Below are 15014 nucleotides of genomic sequence, written 5' to 3'. Positions count from 1 at the left end.
AAAAAGGATCCCATGAAGACTAAAACAAAATGATAATAAACAAAATTTATATTTTGACGTGCGTTGTTAGCAGTCATCTATAACAATTCTGTTATATCACACGCAAAAGATGATATACGTTTTATACGTGCTTTGTCTCTCTACAAATGTTTGTAGTCTATATACGAGAAGTATAATGTTCAACGTTGGTAAAATAACTACTTTATGAATAAATTATATAGATTTTTAGCGAATGCTAAATCAGAACTGTGAAAATTCAGCAGCATCAAAGTGATAAGCTGTTGATATTGGATTACATATTATAAATAAATAAATCAAGTTAACCGCAGATAACATGTTTCGTAGCAGTTTTAGGCCTATTGGTTTTCCAATATTTCGTCGGCTTTTAACGTTTTCATCAGATTACACAGTTTCAGGTTCTTGGGATGTTGGATGCTAATTCTGGCAGTATCCTGTTTGATATCTGCTGTATATTAGACTTAAGGACCTCTGTTTGGCGAACTAAATTTATTTTTTCTCAAATTCGTTGCTAACGTAACATATGTATTAAGCTTAAATGTAACAGACTGTTTAGCTGATGTATAGAATACGTTTATCAGGCAGGCGGTAGCACTACCTATGTAGGGATGGCTTGGATTGTTCATCGAAATAGTATTTAAAATATCTCCTCAATAGGTCATCAGAACTTTACAATACTATACAGTTTTATAACAATATCTATGTAATGACTGAGTCACAAGTTCTGGTAATGTCTGTAAATATCATAACAAAAAGTTTGAATTTTTTGTTCTTCTTTATTACGTGATAATTCAAAACTAAAACAATGGTGTTAACCATTTTCACAGAGGTGATATAGTTTCAAACGGAGTATCCGCTTTTATAAGTATTATTAATAACTAGTAGTAATAAAAAAATCATAATTCTAGTGTAAACGATGTTATCATTACCCTTTGAAGTGGGCTTTCTTATAGAAAGTTGGTGTTTTTTAAAAGCTTAAACACAGGGTGAAACGGGAATTACCAGCCAATAATAGATAAACAATAAATATTACAGTTATAACCTCATTGTATTTAGAACTTGGTTATAAATACAACTTTTCTATGACTATTGAAACACTGCAGTAAAAAACAACAACAACAGGCAAACAAGTGAAGAAAAAACATAAAAAAGAAGTAAACGTAGATACGGTTAATATCAATCGTTCAAAAACAATGCAAATAAAATAGTAGGGATGTCATTTGCATCATCCTTACATAATAGCACAGGCAAGAATTAACATATAGCAATATAGACTTAAAATAAGACCCAAAACTCGAGCGCTTTCGAATAGTTGACTATTCTTCTTCAGGAGAACAAAGGGTTATATAGCGATATATATATATAACTATTCAATCACAGTTTATTCTAATTTATCCTATATTTGCCTTTTAACATTCTACTACACTATGTGCCTGTGCTATTTTCTATGGATGATGCAAATGCCATCCCTACTATCCTGTTTGCATTGTTTTTGAAAGACTGATATTAGCCATATCTACGTTTACTTCCTTTTTGAAGTTGTTTCGTTACTTGTATTGATTTTATGTTTTAAAGTATTCAAACCTATCGTAACAGATTCACAAAAAGATGCTTTTAATAATTTAAATATTTTTTTTAAAACAATTAGTATATATTTTTATACGAAGTTCTTCATATTTTTTTGAAGTGACTTTTAGATAAACGAATGACAATAATGGGACTTTTCTTTCCTCGGAAGTCCTCCAGGGGGTTTAGTAGTAAGTTTATGGACTTACAATGCTAAAATCTGGGATTCAATTCCCTGTGGTGGACAAAGCGCAGATAGCTCATTGAGTAGCTTTGATCTAGAGAAAAAACAAGAAAACAACAATAAATTTTTTTCTCGGAAGTATACAAACTATCCGTGTTTATCTTAAACTCGGGAACTCGAGGACAAAGGTTTGACTTGCGAGCTCATGATATTATTGATGTGTTTATTTGAAAGCAACGAAAAATTGATATAACTCTACAGTGATATAAATAAATAGTGATATACATTTTAATGTCTTCACTCTTCTCCTCTCTCATGTTTTTATCCTGAGATATTGAATAAACGATACTTGCACAGACTTTATTATGCTTGAGACCGTGTTTTTTTTTTTCGTCAATGTTAACATTTCTGATAGCCTTTCATGTTTCCACAAGATATAGCGTTGAAACTTGAAGTACTTGTTACTGATACAATATGTTATCAATCGCAGAGACACTACCAAAAGGTGATATGTACGTTTGAGTTAAATAGTGTGTGGTAAAGTTTTGTATTTTGTTTTTACATGGAATAATCTTTCTTATCATACTTGTGTGTTTTGTTAATCTCATACTTCTAGTTGAAATTCGGTAGTTTTTAAACCGTGATGATGTCCCTGAGGCTTTTAGTAGTCATTTGATGTCGTTGGTCAACCTATTAACAATTCGCCAATAGATAAAAGCAGAACTTCATTATCTCGAAGGCCCGGCATGGCCAGGTGTTTAGGGCACTCGACTCGCAATCTGACGGTCGCAGGTTCGAATCCCCGTCACACCAAAATATGCTCGCCCTTTCAGCCGTGGGTACGTTGTAATGTGACGCTCAATCTCACTATTCGTTGGTAAAAGAGTAGCCCAAGAGTTGGCGGTGGGTGGTGATGACTAGCTCCCATCCCTCTAGTCTTACACTGCTAAATTAGGGACGGCTAACGCGAAATTCAAAACAAAACAAAGACCAAAATAAATCATTATCTCGAAATGCCCAATAATAAGTTAATATGGACTTAAAAAGTCATATTTCAGGTTACTTCAATATATTTCGTCCAGACAGATTATCAACTATATTTGATAGCTACTGGAACTATATCCAAAAATAGAGAACATTTACAGGGTAAGATAACCGTGTTTTCACTCGTAGTTCACGTGGAAACGAGATTGGTTATCAAAGGAGTATTTTGTCCAATATGTTTGCAGTCAACTTCTTCTCTGACGTCAGTTTTTAACCCTGCGTTAGTCTTCTGGGGTCTTCATGGGCCTCAAATCTTTTGTAAACATCGGCACGTACATGTTTGTTGTTCTCAGTAGTTTAAATTGTGTTGAATTGTTACACTTAGTTTAGGTGGTAAAACAGAAACAAGTTGTAATATTCAATGTTCATTCCTTGATTAATAAAGCAAAAAGGATTTTGACTGTTAGTGTTTTTTGTGCCCCAAATAATAGTTCATTATTATTTGATTATTTCTAAATTACTTTTTTATAATTGGGTCCACTGTGAATCCAAGGGATCATGATTCGCGTCCTGTTGCCCCCAAAACTTGCTCAGCACTTTGAGGCTGTGGGTGCGCTATAAGAGTGACGGTCAAGTCCCACTACTCGATCTGATAAGAGCAGCACAAGAGTTAGCAGTGGATGCTACTGACTAGTCGCTTAATCTGTGGTATGACCATTCAAAAACCCTTGTGTAGCTTTGCGCGAAAATTACGAAACAAACAAAGAAAACAGTACAAAAAGTACTTACTTCCTCATCAATAACAAACAGATCTTAAACTGCCCTCCACAAAAAATACAGAAACAGATAAACAAAAGCATCGTTATTGTTCTACACTTTCAACGTAAACTAAAACTTGTCTGAAAGGCAATAAAATTGCATGAGTCTACCTATACATTCGTTTTTATTTGTGAATGTTTATCATTTCCCACCTGCCCGTGTTATTATGATATCACTATTTATCGTAATACAAGAGGAGAGCCTTGCATTTTTAATTTCGCTTTTGTGTATACACACAGGCTTTTGAACTAAACTCTAATTGTTTATGGAATGTTTACCGTTTAAGCAAAGGCGTGAACATTTTTCATTCAGTTAAAACTCAATTTGTAATTCAAAGCTATTTCGTCGTTTTATCTTTCCTCCTTAACACCCTCCCCTCGGTGGCTCAGCGGCAAGTCTGAAGGCTTATAACGCTAAAAATCGAGTTTCGACACCCGCGGTGGACACAACAGAGATAGCTCATTGAGTACCTTTGTGTTTAACAGCAAACAAACATTTACGAGTTGGATGTTTTATAATCAGTATATTTTCATCCAAGTTCAGTAGCAGCAAGTAAATGAATATTAAACAAGCATGATTGTATTGAACAAAACTCTGAATATTAGTCTGTTATTAAAAAGTCCTTCGCAGTTTTGTTAAGCTATTATGTGGTATCGCAGTGATTATTTTAAAGAGGAAAATGAAAAGGTTTTAAACGGTGAAATTCACAACTAGTGTTAATATAACGTGGCGAGATAGTTCGAGAAACTTCGGAAATTCCGTGGTTTTTTTCAATCAAGTGTTTTTACTTTCTTCATTACGTTATCATGTTTTCGGTTTTTTATAATTTCTCTTTCTTTTTACTCATCGCTTTCATCTTCTTGTTAATAAAATATGTTTTTTTAGGAGAGAGAGTTTTCTGTTATATCAAAAAATGTGTAAAGGAAAGGTAAGGCACTGAGGATAAATTTACTACAAGAATAACATCAGGAGCTATGGTTGGAAGCTGTAATGAAACCTGGGGAGTGGATAAGTAATGAGGTGTATCCCCTCTAAGCTCGAGGATCGAAAACTTTACAAAATTCTCTTATGAAATTGTTCAGAAACTACAAGTTTACGCTTGAAGCAAATTTTTTATGTTAAGCTTTTTAAGAATGTGCAGTCTCATTTAAGCTGTATAATGCTGGAAAGATAGAAAATTGGACAAGGAAAAATAACGGAGTGTAAAAAAAAAGAATAATAATATTAGGTAACCAAGTTATATAAGAATAGTACATAGAAAATTTTGCGTTTAAACAAAAGTGTTTATCGATTTAGCAAAAACAAAATCCATAAAGTTTCAAATAATGTTAATGTAAAAACTCTTGAAAATTAAACAAAGTTATACGACCAGGAAAGCCTTTGCGAAATTTGATGAAATTAATAGTAATTCAGGATGACCATTATTATCTGGAATTTAGTTATCTAAACGTTGCTGACTGTGTTAGGAAAGTCACGAATCTAATCATGGTAAGTTCTTCGGATGTCAGACTTCTTAGGAGCACCACAGTGTTGATTGAGTGTGTTCGGTTTCGTTTGTCACTAGGAGTATAACGCGAGTACAACCCTATGTATCAACTCTTCAGTGTATAAGCAAGTTAGCCGATAGCAGAGTGGGCGTGAATTTCATATTAACTCACAACAAAAGATTGACTGTAGTGTTAAGTATCCTAAAACAAACTGCATTCTGACGAAAGATAGTGGTGTAGAAATATGAGCACGCGGTACTTCAAGATATAGTGTTCGTGCTATTTGATTCTATACCATTTTCGTTTCAAGAGTATAATATTTAGGATTGTTCGTTATTTGATTTCACCAGTTTCTAGTCTGAAAAGGATTATCAACAGGCCTAGTCTATCTTTCAAGATTGCTACAATCTCTAACAACTGATTGAGAGAGTATTTCTTACTGGTATGGTAGACAATTTTCTTGCATTTCTTGGGATTGACTTCGACAAGCCAAGCAACATTTTCCCGAATGAACTAAGCAGGTAACTTCTAGGAACTCATATAGTAAGGCGCTTTTTTAATTAGTTAAAGCTCCAAACTGTCATTAGTATCCTAAGACGCGTTTTTAAGCAATTACTTGGAAGCATAATTTCTTCCTGTAAAAGGCTTGTAAAAGGCGTTCACACCCTACAATTTTTATTAGTAACTTTGATCGTGATCTATACTGAGCTCATCGTGAGTTGAAGATGTGTTTATAACGCCAGAACAAACAAAATTTGTACTTACATAATCATGAGTTGAAGATGTGTTCATTGATTATAACGCCAGAACAAGCGAAATTTATACTTAGATAATCATGAGTTGAAGATTTGTTCATTGTTTATAACGCCAGAACAAGCGAAATTTATACTTAGATAATCATGAGTTGAAGATTTGTTCATTTTTTATAACGCCAGAACAAACGAAATGTATACTTAAATAATCATGAGTTGAAGATGTGTTCATTGTTTATAACGCCAGAACAAGCGAAATTTATACTTAGATAATCATGAGTTGAAGATTTGTTCATTGATTATAACGCCAGAACAAGCGAAATGTATACTTAGATAATCATGAGTTGAAGATGTGTCCAATGTTTATAACACCAGAGCAAACGAAGTTTATATTAAGATAATCATGAGTTGAAGACGCATTCATTGCTTATAACGCCAGAATCAAATGTCTATTTCGACGAACACGTTTTCTAGTAAATGAACAACAGCGAAATAATTTTGATATTGACCAGTAAAACGTTATGAATAATTCAAAGATATTTCTCATATAGAAAATCAGGTTTTATATATTTCTTACAGAAAGTACGTACCGTCGCACACTTCTAACGTTTCTGTAACAAGCTAAAAACGCCATCTGTGGCAACTATTGAAATGTATAAATGGAAAACTTGACGAAGGCCATAGTCCGGAACGTACTGCAACATATTTAGTGGCATCAAGCTGATTGATTATTGTGTATTACACAAAACAGGTGGATATATTATGTATCAGCTTTAGCAGACTCGGACAAGTAAACTGTTGCAATAGTATGATATATTTAACAGACTCAGATTAATAAATCGATGTGCAATATATTTAGTGGCATCAAGCTGATTGATTATTGTGTATTACACAAAACAGGTGGATATATTATGTATCAGCTTTAGCAGACTCGGACAAGTAAACTGTTGCAATAGTATGATATATTTAACAGACTCAGATTAATAAATCGATGTGCAATTGAGTACTTTTCCTTACAATACGTTTATATTGCTGGAGACATGTTGTTGATTTAGTAACTTATGAAATGAGTACTTTTCCTTACAATACGTTTATATTGCTGGCGACATGTTGTTGATTTAGTAACTTATGAAATGAGTACTTTTCCTTACAATACGCTTATATTGCTTACAATCTACCACGAGGGTACCTTTATTGGGAAGCGTGCTCTTACTTAGATTAAATCAAGAATTAAATACTTACTTAAATCGTCATTTTTACAACTAAGAAGGTTAGAGTTACTCAGAAACATTCTCCTATCGGTCGGCATTGGAATTTTATATTTTCAACTTGGCTATCTGTCAAGTAAGAGACCCCAAGGTTCAAGCATAGCCGTCCCTAAGTTAGAACAGCTGACCAAAAAGAAGGCAACCAGTCTGCAGCCACCACCTAAACAAACATTCTTGACCGAATTGCGGGATTGAACATCACTCTTATGGCGCTCCTTTAGCTGAAAATGCGGAGTTTGTTCAGCGGCACAACACAGGCTCGAACCTTCTTTTCCGCAGTTTGACATATTAGCCACTAGGCCACTCCAGCTCATATTTTTTTATCAACATGAAGGCAAATAAATGTGATATATTTAACCTGAAGCATTCAAAAGCTTGAAATGTATTGTAGCGGTAATTTTTTTAATATATTCTAATTTTATATTACCGTTATATATATATATATCTTTTATATCGAAAAAATATTTTACATAAGCTTCACCTAACATAGTAACGTTATGCTAGCTAAGTTTAAATTTTCACGCTGTTTATAATGCTTTTATAAAAAAAAAAAATTAGGTATATTTATAAATGAACTGGATCAAAAACTTAGAACATTGGCCTGTTTTTGATATATATAGATTTTAATTTTTTGCTTAAGTAACACAGTTATTGAAAGTCAATAACGTTTAGGTCTTCTATGAGTTGTGTTTTCTCTCTAATCACACTACGCGAGTTTTACGTAGATCTCTGAAGTAAATGAGTTTCAAGTTTTTAATAAACGCCCCAGAGGCGCATTTTTATATACTACTCGAGGGTTTTTCAATAGGGTATCTGTCTGCAGTTGACAGGCCCGAGCGCGAATCATTTCTTCCTCCCTGGGTCTCGTGATTACAGGGCGTATAGAAAATGCGTCATGTTTGCGGACACGCGCCTCGAGAAGCAGTGGGTAAACGAAAGGACGCGAGACTGGACGTACTGGAGGAAGCTTCCGATTGCTGGCTGCTTTCTTTACTGACTGAGCTCCTAAAATGTTATTAGACTAGATAGTATAGCAATATTTCTTAATTTAACTCTAAACTTGCCCTGGATAAAGAAGTTGAACACGAGGATCCTTGCTGCAAGGAAACTTTCTTTAGCTTTAACTAAAGGCTAAGAAAAGTTATCTGCCATACGTAACCACCTTTCAAGTAAGTTTGGAACATTACGACTGTTTAACAGTTGAAGCTTACTTATGTGGTATGCATTGAATAGCTAGTAAACTGTTAGATAATAAACTGAATAGTATCACACTGCTTCATTGGGAGACAAGTGTTATAACACTCAGACCGATAAACTGTTATATAACAGTAATATCAAGCTGATTAACAATTATGTATCAGATTCAGACTGGTAAGCTGTTGTATAATGAATTTAGTAACAGATCTAACTGATTCAGACCGATAAGTTGTTGTATAATATATTTAGTATCAACCTGACTAGCTAATATGTATTAGTTTTAGCAAATTCAGACTGACAAATTGTTATATAATGGATTTAGTAGTATCAAACTGATTAACTTTTATATATTAGATTTAGCAGCTTCAGACTGATAAGTTGTTATATAATGGATTTAGTAGTATCAAACTGATTAACTATTATATATCAGATTTAGCAGCTTCAGACTGATAAGTTGTTGTATAATGGATTTAGTAGTATCAAACTGATTAACTATTATATACTAAATTTAGCAGATTCAGAGTGATAAGTTGTTGTATAATGGATTTAGTAGTATCAAACTGATTAACTATTATGTATTAGTTTTAGCAGATTCAGACTGATAAGTTGTTGTATAATGAAGTTAGTTGTATCAAGCTAGTTGATTATTATGTATCAATTTAGCACATTCAGACTCGTAAGTTGTTGTATGTTGTACAATTAGATAGTTATCTTTAAACATCCACACATCTATTCACTACGTTATAGAGAGTTATCTTTAAACATCCACACATATGTTCACTACGTTATAGAGAGTTATCTTTAAACATCCACACATCTATTCACTACGTTACAGATAGTTATCTTTAAAATTTGCATTCCTGTACTTTGTGCCACTTTGTTATAAGAACATTCTTTTTCAGACAGGGATATGACATAATCCTCCAGCCATAAGTCAGCCTAGGCGGCATTGCACTGTCGAGTGGCTAGAAGTTCGGAGTTAACCAACTATATAGGTGATAGACATGTGGTCGGTGGCGCCATGGCTCACATTTGCGGCGACATGTTGTTGACTTAGCAACTTATGAAATGAGTACTTTTCCTTACAATACGTTTATATTGCTGGCGACATGTTGTTGATTTAGTAACTTATGAAATGAGTACTTTTCCTTACAATATGTTTATATTGCTGGAGACATGTTGTTGATTTAGCAACTTATGAAATGAGTACTTTTCCTTACAATACGTTTATATTGCTGGAGACCTGTTGTTGATTTAGTAACTTATGAAATGAGTACTTTTCCTTACAATACGTTTATATTGCTGGCGACTTGTTGTTGATTTAGTAACTTACGGAATCCACACATCTATTCACTACGTTAGCACTGTTCGTATAACTGTTAATAGTCTGTTGTGATTCTCCGATTCAAATCTCTTAGATAACTTAGAGAGTAATAAAAAAGCGACATCTAGGCGTTGCCTGACAAACAATGTCTAATGGGGCATAAAATGGCACACGTAGCAATATCTCAATTTTTGCATACCTGTATGCCTGTACTGTACGTGTTTATCATAGTTGATGTCGAAGCCTGGATGAGCGCTAATCAATATTAATGTAAAAAATATAATCAAATATGCAATATCTAATTAATTAAATGTATAGAAAGGTATTGTTAATCTACATAAGCGTTTTTCTTCAGTAAAACGCAATTAATTTTCTATACATGTACTTCTTGAAACAGTTTTGGTAAAATTCTAATCCTCGCCATATCAATTATTATACATTCAAACTTATATACAACTTCAGGGTAAGCCACTAGATTAGATAATAATAATAAAAAAGAATTGTACTAGACTTAAGTGAACTAGCCGGTTTGGGTGTTTTTTTTTTTTATCAACTTCAGAATCAAGGCAAGAAATGAGAACTGAAATCAAGTGAAATTCGAACCATATTCTGTCAGGTTCAGAGGCAACTTTCTCAAGAGTTACTAACTTCCTATAATCAAATTCTGCATTATTGACTAAAACCTACGGGGTGTCAGACCATAACTCACCATTACAACCCACTTGTAAGTTATTTACTCCTGATTTTGACTTACTAAACCTATATTTATTGACGCTAATAATGTTTTTACGACATGTTCAGTAGACTTATTTGTGTTTCCACCTCGATATAGAGCGGCCAATCGTAGCATCTCAATGTGGACATCTCTTGTGGCCAAAGGTAGAAATTATCACTTTGAGCATATAATCCTGGCCTAGCGCCAAGGTGTTTTCCACCTTTTTGGTCATTTCGAGGGTATGTCTCCTGCGGAGAACCAGTGATTTTAAAATAGCTTAAAACAATTGGATTTGTACCACCATACCACCATCTTATCAAAGAACTACGATGAAGCTCAAGGAATAATAAAAAAAATACACTGCGCTTCTCGTTGATCAGGCTACTCACAGTCTCAACCCTATTGGCGTTCGTTTGCTGAAAAGTATTTTTCAAAATTTTCGCTAACGTTTTCTATACCAACATATATATACGCGCGCGCACACACGTTTGGCATAGTAGAAAACCAAGAGGCGACCCTAATCAAGACTCTTAATGAACTTCTTAATGAACTGTTATGTTTTGGATTTGCCTTGACCAGCGTTCTCTCTAAGCTGTGCGACGGCACAACAACCAATCAAGTGCCGCGCACTTCATTATTCCAGCCGCGCACATGTTCAATAATGGTGAGGAGTCTCAACATGTTGACGGCCTTAATGACCTTGGCAGTCGATAGGCCTAAAACCAAAATAACCAACTGATAGCATTGTAAAGCGGCCTAATGATCCAATAGGGTCGATGGTCTAAAAATACCACCCCCTCCCTAAAGACAACTGGTAGCGCACATCCGCGCATTGCCTTGATACTGGTGCACATGAAAAAAATTCATTCCGCACATGGATTTAAAAAATTAGAGAGAACGTTTGTCTTGACTAGTTAACAAATGGTGGTATCAGCCAAATGAAGTAAATCGTCTCTTTAATTAATTGCAAACATTTAAATGTACTGAAATAAAATTGTACCAAGCCTGTTTAGCCGTCACGTAATTCTCTTCGTTTACCCGAGCATCTCATGTACTTATTACAATTTATATAATCATCTTGGATTTTTCTTTCTGGCCTTCAACATTTCACTGTCGAAACGAAAAGGACTTAGTGTGTTGGTGTCAACGTGTTTCCTAATTTAAATTTCACAGTCTTTCCTTTTCTTATTTGTCTTATAAAGACGACATAGCAGGTAGTCCATCACCATAGAAACAAGAATACCAGATATTACTGTAGAAGGCCTGAATAATTTAACTCTCGGTTTAAAGCGTGGATGTGCTGTAGGAGTAATTGTTGTAGTTCAATAGAAAAATAAAGTGATTTTAAACCACCTTAATACTTGACTTCTAGTGACGAAGTGTTTAAGGTCATTCAGTTTTGTCGTTTAGTTTTGGTTAAGTTCATTTTGGTATATATTCATACACACACATGCAATCCTATAGATATGTGTCTAAATTTATATTTGTGTGTGTGATCCTATTGTGTTACAGAAGGTCAAGATACCATGGAGCGTTGTTTCAGTTGCGTTGTAAGTGAGTTGTACTTATGGAAAAAAAAAATATTACACTACTTCTAGAATAGAATAGATGGATTGAAATACAACGTATGCCTATTACACTTTGTTCAGGATAGTCATGACTCTGCAGTTCGGGCATAATTAGTACAATAGCAGTCAATAGTTTTCATTTAGTAAACATGAAAATCGAATATTTTCTGTAATGCCCACTTAATTAGAATTAGAACAGAACTGTAATTCTCAGTTACGTTTAAAACCTAGTTGTTTTGGGCACTCCTCAGCTAAACTTTGAACTTGGTTCTTGTCTGTAGTTGTCAATTTAGCTTAGAGCCTGGTTGTCCTCTGCTGTCCTTACCTAAGCTTATTAAAACCTAATTGTTGTTTGTTGAACAAGTATTTGTTTATGACTCCCAGTTAGGCTTAAAACTAATCGTTGTCTGTAGTTCTCATCTTAGCTTTGTACTTCGTTCTTGTTCAGTAGTGGTGAGTCAAGCTCAGAGCCTGGTTGTTGTTGTCTGTAGTGCTCAGTTAAGCCAACCTGGTTGTTGTTTGAAGTCTTCAGCTAAGATTTGAACCTGGTTGTTGTTTGAAGTCTTCAGCTAAGCTTTGAACCTGGTTCTTGTTTGTAGTTGCCAGTCAAACTCAGAGCCTGTTAAGTTAATCTCGTTGTTGTATACAGTTCTCAGCTAAGTTTTGAACTGGGTTCTTGTCTGTAGTTGTCAATTTATCTTAGATCCTAGTTGTTGACTTTGTTTATCAGTTAAAGTTAGAACTAGTTGTTGTCCGTGTTTCTCAGTTAAACTTAGAATCCGTTTGTTGTCTGTAATTCTAAGTTGAACTTAGAACATATTTGTTACCTGTAGGTCTCAGTTAAGTTTAGAACTTGGTTGTTGTCTGTGGTTCTTAACTAAACTTATAACCTAGATGTTGTCTATGATTCCCAGGCAAGCTTAGAACCTGGTTGCTGTTTGTGGTTTTGATTTAAGTTTAGATTCTGTTTGTTGTCTGTAGTTGTCAGATAAAAGTAGAACCTGGTTCTTTTCTATGGTTCTCAGTTAAGCTTAGAGCCTGGTTGTTGTATGTGATTCTTAGTTAAGCTTATAACAAGGTTGTTAGTTAACATCAAACCAGATAGTTTTCTGCAGCCTTCAGTGATATAAAGATAGTGATATGTTCACTGGCTTTAACTTATGTATTTCTTGCTCCAGTTGAAACAGGCAGAAAGCCATAAAATCGTGCTTTTTACGCTATACCATTTTAGAATTAAAATATATACGAAAGATCCACGCACTTTATAAGAACGATGTTTCAGACCCCGTGTTTCATTTTGAACTTTTACTTCCTCCATCATTCAGTTTATGTTGTAAGAAGCTTCTGTGAAGGACAGCGAAACCAGTGTTAGACTATACATTTTGGATAAACTTTCTATAGACCCTCCACCGCTCATAGACGTTGGTTATCTAACCAAATGCACAGAAGTCTTTGAGCGAGCAGTCTGGCGACTTCACCGTTATGTTGGGTAAGAGGCTGACAGCGTGAACACTGGTTTCATATTCCATGTTTCGTGCAAGCGCTGGTCTAAAGACTTAGACTTAAGACTTGACGCAATATTCTGATGTACTCCTACGTTTTTCTTTGCGCGTGGGCCTTACAATGCCTAATTTTACTTCACATAACTGGCGTCAATATATATTGCTTAAAACTCACGTTTGTTTTACTGTATATTTTGTGCAGTTAAAACTATAAAACCTTTCCACTCCCCTCCCCCCAAATCTGGAAAAAGGTCAACAACTTTTTTTTACGTTTTATGTACTATGTCAAAAAGCCCTTATGATCCCGGTAGTAAGTTTCCCGTTTCTTGTCGCAACAGTTCAAATAGACTCAGGCTTTTTCCAGTATTGTAACAAACTCCCATCTCTATCTAACATTCGAGGCACTTTTTGTATACAGTTTTCTGATGTTTGCTTTTCTCTCACGGATCTATGGGGTAGTGACTCGTGCATGTGTGGCTCGTGCTCTTTAGAACTGCAAAATGTTTTTTTTTTTTTCATTTATCTTCTGCAGAACTGGTTGAGTGTGTTTAACTTGTTAGCAATATTTCTGGTGGGGGTTATCCTAGACGAGTAATCCGCGAATTTGACACAGTGGAAGTACCAGTCCTGCGGGGAGTAGGATGCTGTTTAGGTGTTATACATCCACACATCTGTTCACTACGTTATAGAGAGTTATCTTTAAACATCCACACATCTGTTCACTACGTTATAGAGAGTTATCTTTAAACATCCACACATCTGTTCACTACGTTACAGATAGTTATCTTTAAACATCCACACATCTGTTCACTACGTTATAGAGAGTTATCTTTAAACATGATTGCAAACAGCTGTAAGGATGGTGTGAGACGTTTGCATAACCGTATATTAAACGAACAAGACTGAATCATATCCAACGAGTAAAGATAATTTTACATTTAGAAACAAGTTTTCTAATACATCCCCAAAATAACGGGATTACGAACATAACAAAGTTTTCATTGTGCTTCAAAACACCCTACCTCGCAAACGTATTAAAATATAACACTTTGTTTGGATATCACATTTCACTCGTAGTCACACCAGATAAATTTCTGATAGTTAGACAACCATTAACCAAGTGTTGGCGTTCGTAGTCACACCAGATAAATTTCTGATAGTTAGACAACCAGTAACCAAGTGTTGGCGTTCGTAGTCACACCAGATAAATTTCTGATAGTCAGACAACCAGTAACCAAGTGTTGGCGATCGTAGTCACACCAAATGAATTTCTTGTAGTTTGACAGTCATTAACTAAGTGTTGGCGATCGTAGTCACACCAGATAAATTTCTGATAGTTAGACAACCATTAACCAAGTGTTGGCGTTCGTAGTCACACCAGATAAATTTCTGATAGTCAGACAACCAGTAACCAAGTGTTGGCGATCGTAGTCACACCAAATGAATTTCTGATAGTTAGACAACCATTAACCAAGTGTTGGCGTTCGTAGTCACACCAGATAAATTTCTGATAGTCAGACAACCAGTAACCAAGTGTTGGCGATCGTAGTCACACCAAATGAATTTCTGATAGTTAGACAACCAGTAACCAAGTGTTGGCGATCGTAGTCACACCAAATGAATTTCTGAT

At 34.9% G+C, this 15014-nt stretch overlaps 1 protein-coding gene across 1 annotated transcript in view; it reads left to right on the top strand.

The window, feature by feature from the left end:
• Positions 1 to 8017: 8017 nt before the first annotated feature.
• Positions 8018 to 15014, top strand: part of LOC106461503 (D(1)-like dopamine receptor) — a 30448-nt gene continuing 23451 nt past the window's right edge. The window contains exon 1 of the mRNA XM_013921325.2: positions 8018 to 8247. The gene's annotated coding sequence lies outside the window, so the exon portion shown is untranslated. The remainder of the gene's footprint in view (positions 8248 to 15014) is intronic.

This window comes from Limulus polyphemus, unplaced genomic scaffold (assembly GCF_000517525.1).
Source record: "Limulus polyphemus unplaced genomic scaffold, Limulus_polyphemus-2.1.2 Scaffold974, whole genome shotgun sequence".
Classification (NCBI taxonomy): Eukaryota; Metazoa; Arthropoda; class Merostomata; order Xiphosura; family Limulidae; genus Limulus; species Limulus polyphemus.
The sequence above is the reverse complement of the archived record's forward strand: the minus strand, read 5'-3'. Positions and strand labels throughout refer to the sequence as shown.